This window comes from Lytechinus variegatus, chromosome 4 (assembly GCF_018143015.1).
Source record: "Lytechinus variegatus isolate NC3 chromosome 4, Lvar_3.0, whole genome shotgun sequence".
In the NCBI taxonomy this organism is placed as follows: domain Eukaryota; kingdom Metazoa; phylum Echinodermata; class Echinoidea; order Temnopleuroida; family Toxopneustidae; genus Lytechinus; species Lytechinus variegatus.
The window spans coordinates 48,072,591-48,083,684 of record NC_054743.1 but is presented as its reverse complement, the minus strand read 5'-3'; positions in this window follow the sequence as shown (position 1 = coordinate 48,083,684).

Below are 11,094 nucleotides of genomic sequence, written 5' to 3'. Positions count from 1 at the left end.
TCATTCACGGTAGGTGATTCCGGTGGGACTGGCAGTCATCCCGCCCCCCCTTTTTTTTTTGGGGGGGGGTAATTAATGCTTTATCGTGAATGTGACATTGAATGTTGCAATTATCACAGTGATTCAAAGCTTACATATCCGTGCTGTAGGCTTATTTTATATTCTATTTTGGTTTCATTCAATACATTAACCAGTTGTAAAGCCTATACAAAAATGTAAACATTGTGTGTGTTTGTGGGAGGGGTGGAATGAAAGCAAATTGCCCTATTCTAAGACTTCATACTGTTCAAAGTGGGTGGAGGATGAAAAAACAGATCACCCCCCCCCCCGAACAATAGGTTAAACGCTTTACGCCAGTGAAAAAAATGATAAATAAATGAATAAATAAAATCAGTCTCTCACTTGGCTAGGTATCGGCCTGTAAAGGTCGTTCGGCATTCGGCATTGCATGTGAGACTGTACGTCGCTCGTTATCAATATCCTATATTTTGTAACCTTTGAGCTTGGATGTAAACCAAACATTCCTACCAAAATGAATAACCTTTCACCGCGTCCATGGGACAGTACAGGTCTATCGACCAGGGAAGATGTGCAAACACAATAATGGCCCGTATTCTGAAGTCAGGTTTATATTAAACTCAGGTTTAAAGTTGTGGTTGAAGTATGGGAAGCCAAAAGTATCAAAATTTTTAAGTTGTATGTTTCTTATGTTTGCTGTGCTCTTTCCTGATTCATCGATGGTGAAGACAATCATGTATTTATACTTCCTACACAATTATGAATGATTTGAGAGCCGAATGAGCTGAAAGTATGATATCTCTACTAATTGACTGACCATAACTTTAAACCTGAGTTTAAGTTAAACCCGACTTCAGAATACAGGCCAATGCGCAAACGGTGGTAGTAGCTAGGGCATGTTAGCGATTACTTAGTAGGCGCTGTCTATAACGCAGAGAATCTGTTGTCAAAAACCCTTTATAACAAAGCAGCCTTTGTCGAAAATCAGTGAATCAAAACAACAATGTCGTCTTTTGAATCTGGAAAACGACATATTTTCAATCGTTTTGTACACTCCGAAAATCAGGGGCCGCGGAATCGGGGGGGGGGGGGGTGGCTGGGGGAGGGGCTTCAGCCCCCCACTTTTTCCAAAACTGTGTACAAAAACGTAAAAATTACCATATGATTGTGATTTTTAGCATGGTCAGCCCCCCCCCTCACTTTGAAAACTGTTCCGCTGCCCCTGCCGAATAAGACGACGTGCCGTCCGGGTCCACCAACTTTCGACAATGAACTCCAATCTGTTCATTGTGATTTGACGCCGGGCATTTTCAATAGATTTTATGAACGTTGCAGAAAGCGTCTGGGAAGAGGATGCTCAAATATCCGATATCTGATCAGGGACGTGTTCGTTCGGAAGGACATGAATGCACTCGCTTAACCAGTCTGCGTTAACCCAATGCATACTAGTCGGATCCATGGTTACAGAATGACCCTCGCGATTGCGTGATCGCTGGGTTGAGTCACACGACCAACTGCCGGTTCATGTACGCAGAATCACGTGCCAGTCATATTATTATATAAAAACTACCTCCATTTGGATCATAGCTAGTACGTCATTTCCAATGATATACCGTCGGTCTTCTGAGGATGGTATTTCGTTAATCTTTAATAATAGATGAATCACCTGGGGTGGTATTCTGAGATCCATTTTATCTCAGATAAAATAAAATATTTTATCTCTGTTAAAATCAGTAAGATAAAATACCCTTAAAATCTCTCCGAATTGGTATTCTGAGAACCATTTTATCTTCATTTTATCTCTGTAAGACACACCTATTTTTTAATCAATATCCAATTAGAAACACGCTTTTATAGCTCTCTCATATCACTCAACCAATTAAAATCCATTCCGCCAGGAGGTGTGGCAAAAGGGTGAGATTGCGTCAATTTATTGACTTCAAATACGCTTGCACTATACGCTTACGCGTCTTTACCGAGATTTCATTTTAACAAAAAGGACAATAATCTCATCTTTTTTCGAAGTCTTTATCGCATCTTTTCAAGCATCATTTCAAAGACAATATTAGTCAAGAAAAGTTTTATGAAATACTCTCTGATTGTACAGGAACAACGTTAAGGTGTTATTCTCAATAAAAATATAATTTTTCTTCATTTTTATGTCACCATTTGGTGTTAATTCACCTAGAAATATTGGTGAAATAAACGTCGCAGAGATAAAATAGCCTCTACCCTCTTTTAAGTTTATTTTATTTTTTCTTCAAAGTAACATGGGCGCAAGCACATCATCTGCGTTGCAACGGCCAGATACGCGATGGGTAGGTGAACGCAGGCATTGTTCTGTTGCGTATCATCTGTAGATACGCAAGATAAAATCTAAAATTTTATCTGAGAGATAAAATCTCATCTCAGAATACCAATTTCATTTTAAGAGATAAAATAAAATATTTTAAAGATAAAATGACCTCAGAATACCACCCCAGATTTTTATCCCTCTGTTATTACATTATTGCTTATACTATACTACAGTGCGTATCAAAAAAAGTTTACACTTAGAAAAAATCCTGTAAAATTATACATTTGTAATGTCCTGAAGATTTTTCCACATTTTAACATTGGTACAGGTCCATTTAAGCAAATGACGATAAAACTGTCGAAAAATATTTCCGCTTGAGTGAGCACCACATACTTTTGAAAAGTTAGTGAAAAATGATTTGCGTAGAATTTTGAAATAGTTATGCAAATAAAAGTAGACCTTAATCATGAATAACACGTGGAATTTAGCTAGTAAAATTGATTTGAAGATATCTTTTACCTATTTAACCTGTTTCTTTGCCCAAACCACTTTGAGGAGTGCATTGTGCCACACCCCACTCCCCACACACCGAGGCCATCGGGACGATATTTGCTTTACACTGGGATGTGATTTACATGAAATGGCTTAGGCTTGATTTTCATTTTGTTAATCATTGTCAAGCTTGGAAAAAGTGTGGAGAAACAAGTATAAAATAAAAAAATGAAATGTAAACCCACTTTAAATGATAAAAACTTAGTGAAAAAGTGCTAGAGATGTCTGATATAAACTTTGGTTCAGATTTAGTTATGTCCTCAGATCCAGCAGGTACAGAAAGGGTAAAAGTTGTGTATACTAAGTGATAAATTTCAATTTGGGTGGCAAATTGTTAGAAAATGCTTGAATGTATCCGTTTTATTTTTATTGACTAAAAGTGCAAGGGAAATGTATGAGAAATGTTTCGCAGGGTAAGTTTGATTTCACCCTTTCCCCTGGATACAGCGTACAAACGGGCATTTCTGCGCAAACAGATTTCTGCGAGCTTTACAAAAATGGACAGTGCTCACTCAAGTGTAACATTCTGTCAAAACTTTTACTTTCATTGGATAGATGAGACCCAAACCCAGGATTGTATGTGAAAAAATTACCCACATGTTGTATATTTTTTAATTCCCAGGGCTTTTTCAAAGTGTAAACTTTTTTTGATACGCACTGTATAGGCGATGAGGAATACTTAGAAGAGACAAAGTGACTGTTTTTACTACATGTTTATCAATTACTATCTATTAATATGCTGTACTTCTTCTAATGTAAAATGTATATGCTGCTTTTTTTGTTTATTTATTCATTATGTTATATTTTAAATCACTTGTATTAATTATATGTGATTTGTTATACAAAATTATGAAAACCCAATAAAAATAATAATGATAAAAAGAATATACCATCGGTCGGTTTTATGTGGTTACAGAGTTAATTGTGATCATAGTAAGATCCATGGTGTGATAGAAGCAAGAGACGCGTGCACGAGACTGTGAAAGAAAAGATAAATGTTCATTAAGAGTGCTTTTGTAAGGAGCCTTTATAGTGCCAGTGACTTGACGACTTGGCGAGATACTTTATCTTGCCTTGTCGACATGATAACCTTATTATGTCGACATGGCGAAATACGTTATCTCGCTAATTCGACATATAAAAAGTTATATGTCGACATGGCGAGATACGGTATCTTTTGCCAAGTTGACTTATAAAACGTTACATGTCAACATTATACAGATATTGCCTACCTAGAGTTTGAATATAACATTTCCTCTCCCCGATGGAGTTATATTTTTCCCAAGGGAATATATTTTGCCCGAAGCGCGCAGCGCTGAGGGAAAATATTATCCCGAGGGAAAAATATAGCTTCGGAGGGGAGTTGAAATGTTATTTATTAAAACGATAGACCAGGCAATATCTGTTATATTATATAGTATATGTGGATTCGCCATCAGAAATTGCATTCATCATCTGGTTCAAGAGCGAAATTCTTGCTACAGCTCTGATCCGTCTACGTCATAATAGATTTTGAAAATGCATCAAGCGCGTTCTTCATGCAATCGACGCGTTAACACTAGCGCGTACATCAAATACACTATCTTGTTGCGCAACTTGTATGCAGCGAGTGACGTCACCTTAGTGGATATAACGCCGCAATTGAAAATACAACGCGGTATATTCCCTGAGGTGACGTCAAAACCTAGAATATAACAAATGCGATCCTCGCAGCCATGGTCACGTGATGGCGTATTGACCTATCACTGATTCGAATCTACATGACCTATGTAATATAGCGAGATATTTCATCTTGCCAAGTCGCCTTATAAAACATTGCATGTCGACATGGCAAGATATGAATTGTCAATGGCCCGGCGATATCTCGCCAAGTTGACATATAACTTTTTTATAAGAGACTTGGCGAGATAAAGTATCTCGCCATGTCGACATAAAACCTTTTATAAATCGACTTCGCGAGATAACGTACATGTACCTCGCCATGTCGACATATAACTTTTTATAAGACGACTTGGCGAGATAGAGTATCTCGCCATGTCGACATAAAACCTTTTATAAATCGACTTCGCGAGATAACGTATCTCGCCATGTCGACATAATAAGGTTATTATGTTGACATGGCAAGATAAAGTATCTAGCCAAATCGTCAAGTCGATGGCACTTTAAAGGCACCGTACGTTTGACTGAATGAAACAGAAATCTGTATGACTACATCCTCATACATCAAATCCATCGTGGGCTGTTGTGGTCATATTCGAATTGAAAGCAATTTAAAGGGGAATCCAACCCAAATAAAAACTTGTTTTTATAAGAAAAAGAAAAATCAGACAAGTTGGTAGGTGAAAGTTTGAACAATATTGGACAAATAACAAGAAAGTTATGAATTTCTAAAAGTTGTAAATATTGGTAATCACTATACCCATGGAGACTTCAAATTGGCCGCTTATGTGATGTCATAGTGATGTAAGGCAAGGACTACTCTTCCATGTACTCCAATACATATTATGGCTAAAATGTCATTTTCCCCAAAAGTCTTATTTCAAATTACATTTTTCTTTCATGAGGACATTAAACAATATACTACCTGGGATATATTTAGATTACTACCCCAGGGGAATGGGTACTTAGGAGAAAACCACAAATCCCTGATAATAAAGTACATGGCCTATGGGAAAGTTGTCCTTGCCCCTTGTCATAATTTACTTACCCAGTTGCCAATTTGAAATATACATGTTATTAGTGATCTCAATTTTAAAGCAGCTATAATTTTCTTATTGCTTGTCCGATTTCTTTCAAACTTTCACCATTCTGTTTAATTCATTTTTCTCCTTCCCAACACAACATTCTATGGCCAAGGCTGGATTCCCCTTTAACAGTTCATTATCAGTTCAACTTAATCTTCTGTTCGATGGTTTACTGGACAGGATCTGGGGACCGTTTCATCAACATTTTTGTCTGACAAGTTGTCAGGTCTGACATCTTTCCTTGATTCTGATTGGCTGAGAGGCACTGTTACATAGTAACTGTCGGATAAAATGGGACTTGTCGGATAAAACGTCTGGCAAGTCCTTTCATGAAACGCTCCCCAGAACATTTCTAAACGTAAACAGATTCACTGAAACAATTGTTAACTGTATTACGAATTGCGTCCTGTCTTTTTTTCCAATATGCATGATATCATCCAGTCGTATTCCCTCTTTGATACCTAAGCCTGAGATTTTCAAGAATAAAATTGTGAGGAATAAAATCAAAAGCTTTATGTTGATCTACAGGAAAGTACCAAAATACATACCACCAATAACATGATTTGATTAAAAGGTTTATCACACAAAACTGAAGTAAAACGTGTAGCAGCAATTAGCTATACGAGTTTATTGAGACGTGAATGTGATAATGTATTGCTCTCACATTGTTTTGTTTATGTTATTCTTGGAGAAAGAGATCTAGATATTTGCCTTCATTGCAGTATACTTCGTTAAATCGGATGAAATTGGACGAGAAAATCTATACAGTGGAACAGCTAGCACCTGGCTAAAGCCATAGTATGTTTTATTTAAATTAAATGAATCCGCATACATTCGTAATTCCGAAGCTCCGTTATTCCGAAGGTTCTGATATTCCGAAGGTTCGTATTTCCGAAGGTTCGTAATTCCGTAGGTTCGTGAGTCCGAAAACGAAATGAGGTTCGTAATTCCGAAGGTTTGTTAGTCCGAAAACAAAGTGAGGTTATTGATTCCGTAGGTTCGTGAGTCCGAAAACGAAATGAGGTTCGTAATTCCGAAGGTTCGTTAGTCCGAAAACAAAGCGAGGTTATTGATTCCGAAGGTTCGTTAATCCGAAAACGAAACGAGGTTTGTAATTCCGAAGGTTCGTTAGTCCGAAAACCAAGTGAGGTTCTTAATTCCGAAGGTTCGTTAATCCGAAAACGAAATGAGGTTCGTAATTCCGAAGGTTCGTTAGTCCGAAAACGTAATGATTGACGAACCTTGTTTCGTTTTCGGACTAACGAACTTTACTTCGTTTTCGGATTAACGAACCTTCGGAACAACGAACCTTATTTCGTTTTCGGATTAACGAACCTTCGGATCGAACATCGAACCTTATTTCGTTGTCGGACTATCGAACCTTCGGAATAACGCCACAAATGTTCGGATTAACGAACCCTTTTACGTTTGTGGGTTAACGAGCATCGAGGTATAGGCAATTTACGTGTTTCGGAAGTACGAAGTGTAACCAATAAATCATACTATGGCTTTGGCCAGGGGCTGTTCCACTCGTCTCAACACTCGCATTAATTATGAATTCGTATTAAATGATGTGATGTCCCGATCCACCGTCCAACTTTCGATAATGACCCCTAATCTGTCCATCTTGATTTTGATGGGCATTTACAATAGATTTATACACTTGTTTAAACTGTTTAAACATCGTTGTATAATTTGTTTTAAGAGTGTTTTTTCTGTATAGTGACCAGATTCGAGTATTTTACAGTGGCTTCTGAAAACACGAGATAAATAAGTTTTCCCAAAATTCCTTAAAGCGCGATTCTCCTCATCGTTACTCTTTCATTGTCTTAATTAACTCCTAGATTCACATCTGTTTTTTTATTATCCCTTCTTATCCATCTCAGTTGGTTATTATGTTAAATGTCAACGTCGTTCGATTTTTCTTTCTTCTGCGCCCTTCTCATTCCTTCGCCTGGTCATTCATTGCTACGCGTGGTATTATGAATGTGGTATGTTTTATTGATTGAATTATTGATTGGTTACATAATTATGTGTGATGCTCGTATAACTTTTCATAGCAAGTGGTCAATGGCTGGACCGTGGCATGGTCATTATCTTTTATATAAAGGCAGTGTTAAAATCGAAGAAGAAGATGCGGGGACTGACATTTGCGACTTGACCTTATTTAGGGCGTCATATATTGGAAAAATGATGGCAACAATGATTGAAACATCGAAAAACTTCGCTGGCAGTTTTGAATGCCCCAAATCACCAAGTGGAAACAAAAAACCCAGTTCGGCTGAATGATTCTTTCCAAGAAGCTTGACTACTCCTGTAAACTGTGACTTTTCGAGAAAAGTAACAAAAGTTAATGTGCAGAGACGGTATGTGCTGCATTTTTGGTGTTAGAAAAGTGGACACCGCCCAGGAAGAAAGTAATTCATTTGCATTTCTTCCTATGGTCAGCGAGGTCATCGTGATCCTAGACAAAATACAGCGAGTTTACCAGAAATATTTTGCCCAACAGAGGAAGCGAAGGAGATTTCGGATTGGAGAAGAACCAAAATTCAATAAGATAAAAACTTTCCCTCACATCTTAATTCGATAATAGTGCTTCCTTTCTTACCGATCCCGTTATTCCTTTTCAACGAATTCAAGCACCGAAATCTGCCACAATAGACTTCTAAATCTTGTTGATATCTTCGCATTGTTCGTGTGACACGTAGTAGGCCATCGAATTATCATCGTTTCTTTCATAGCGTTGAAATATTGAATGGGATGAGTCGGCTTATAGAGCTTTTGCAATAGCGTGAATTGACGACATCGAAGGGATATCGACCAATACATCAAAATAATACAAGAGAGATTAACCCTGAGAGGGTTTATCGCATTTACAGTAGCTTTTCGTTTGCCTCTTGAGAAGCCCGTGCGGGATTCGGTCACCTGAGATTTATCAGTCATTTCATGGAGTAGCGACACTCTACTCTGTATAACAATTTAACTATTTAAAGCAGATTGCCAATCAACGTGCCAATGAACAGAAACAAGGATTTATTCAGACTCTTTTTCAGTACAAAATGTTTACTGGAAATACTTGTGAGCCATTCAGTCTTCAATACTTTGTCATATGCAATCAATGCAGATCATTCCATATCTAGCACTTCTATTCTCCTACACATCGGAAGATAACACTGGACAATACTTTGAGGATTTAACCATTAAAAAATGGAATCGTGGAATGATTTGGAAATATCATAAACGGGCGGACTGATATTTATTTAGCTATATAAAATTATGTTCTGAGGTAAGTTGTATAGAAAATTGGTTCGGATAACCATGGTTACGAAGAATACTTTTTATTATAATCCTCATGATCACCCTCATAGTCATATATTGTGATTCTGCAACGATTTTCCCAAGGAGTGAAGCCTGCATCAACCTACATATTCATTTACATGTAACCACTTTATAAGGCTTGGTCACACCGCCCGAGCGTTGTTGGAACGGTCGTGGAGCGGTAGGGGAGAGGGGGTCGAATTTCGTTCACAAAATTGGAGAATAAATCGAAAACAAAAAATCGAAAACGAAAAATTGTGAACGGTAGCGAGTGGTGATGATATTTTTTCTCTCCGCTCCACGACCGCTCCAACAACGCTCGGGCGGTTTGACTATGCCTTTAGCCCTTATGCAAATACCGACCCATGTATTTGACGAATGAAAATAAGTCGTGCGCAAAAATTGTGTGTATTATCCAATAAGCGTCGTTTTTTATTCGTTTTCTTCTTCCAATAGCCTTATCTAGTGGTAACTTTTAATAAATTTATCATATACCTATCATCATCTAACAATATTATGTTAGTAATTTTTTTTTCGAGTCAAATGATAGAGCTGTATCTATATGATTTATGAAATTCCAATATACCACGACCAACTGCAAAATTTTGGTTAAGTTCGACACCGTTCTGATAAAATAAACGAAATTCATTTCATTTCATTTATAGGTTTCTGCAAGACTTTTTCATAAACACATGAGCAACGAAAATACAAACGTATAACTGACAAACAAAACATTGAGCATAATTGCATTTTCTATTAATATATATCGATTGTTAGAAGGTTGCAGGGGTTACCACTATAAGCTAAGCTTGACTGCGTGGAAGTCCCAATTCTATACGCAATAGGAAAAAAGTGATTAGATCTATTTCTGGTTATCATTTTATTTTCTTTGAACTGCAATGTTCCACTTTAATTTGTCACCTTTGTCCGTGATGGTGACACGACGTTTATTCTGCCCCAATTTCTGAGGGATTTATTTCGTCTACGATGTAAGGTAGGAATTGCAGTCATTTTTTAGGGTTAGGTTTATAGGGTAGGGTATAATCTTTAATCTAGGGTTCAAGTAAATCATTCGGTTATAGTGCTTGGAATTATCTTAGCGTAGCACTAGCGTACCTAAGGGGGGGGGGCAGGGGCAGACTGCATGCCCCCCCCTGACGTGTCACAACTCATATAGGGGACGTCCCCCCTTTTGAGAAGCAAAAATTTATAATGTGCAAATGCACTTTTTCCTGGTACGAAATGTCCTTTATTTGGCGGTTAAAGACCCTTGTTTTTTTTGCTTGTCAATTTTTTTTTCGCAGGAAGAAATATCCTCTAAAAAACTTGCTCCCCACCATTTGGTAAATCCTGGGTACGCCGCGGTGCGTCGCTGTAGCATAGCAATTCTATAAGAATGAGACCTGGGTTTTCATATTATATATCCAGATATTGAATCGAGAAAATCGACATCTTGATAAAACAATCAAATTTTATGCATATATCATGGATTTTGAATAATTAAATGACAGTTATTCAAATCAAGAAATGAGCCAAAATAATAAAACAGCTTGTCAAGTTGTCATGCACTCAAAATAATTTACATTGATAAAGAGTAAATTTGAGCCCTAAGGAATCGACTTAAAAAACAATCTAGCAAGGAAAATGGACATTCACATGCTTTGATATTTGACATTGATTTTTTTCGAATTCAAATAAAGTCCGTGATTAAAATGGTCCTTAACAACAATAAAGGCCTGTCTAGGGCCGGTAACACAAAGTTTAACAATCATTTTACACCGTTTTTCCCCCTTTTGTTACAATAATTGATTGCATTGAGTGCAATGTTAATCATGAAAATCAATCAGGTTAATGTTGATGACACGACATTTTGATCCGACGACAATTGCTTCGGGCTTTATTTCGGCTAACTGAAGATATTGGATTAGGCATGTTAGGGTTAAGGTCACAATAGGGGTTTAAGGTTTGGGATTAGGTTAAGGATAGGGTATTCGAGGATTGAATTTGGTCATCTCATTAAAGTGTGGAATTTACAACGGAGCAATTGTCACCGGACAAGAGCGTAAGGTTGGTTTGAGCATAGGGAGGTGCATATCCCAGAGAGGTGGATCTAAAGTGGCATAGCGCGGGGGGGGGGGTACTAAGAAGGGGTACAAATTTCATTTT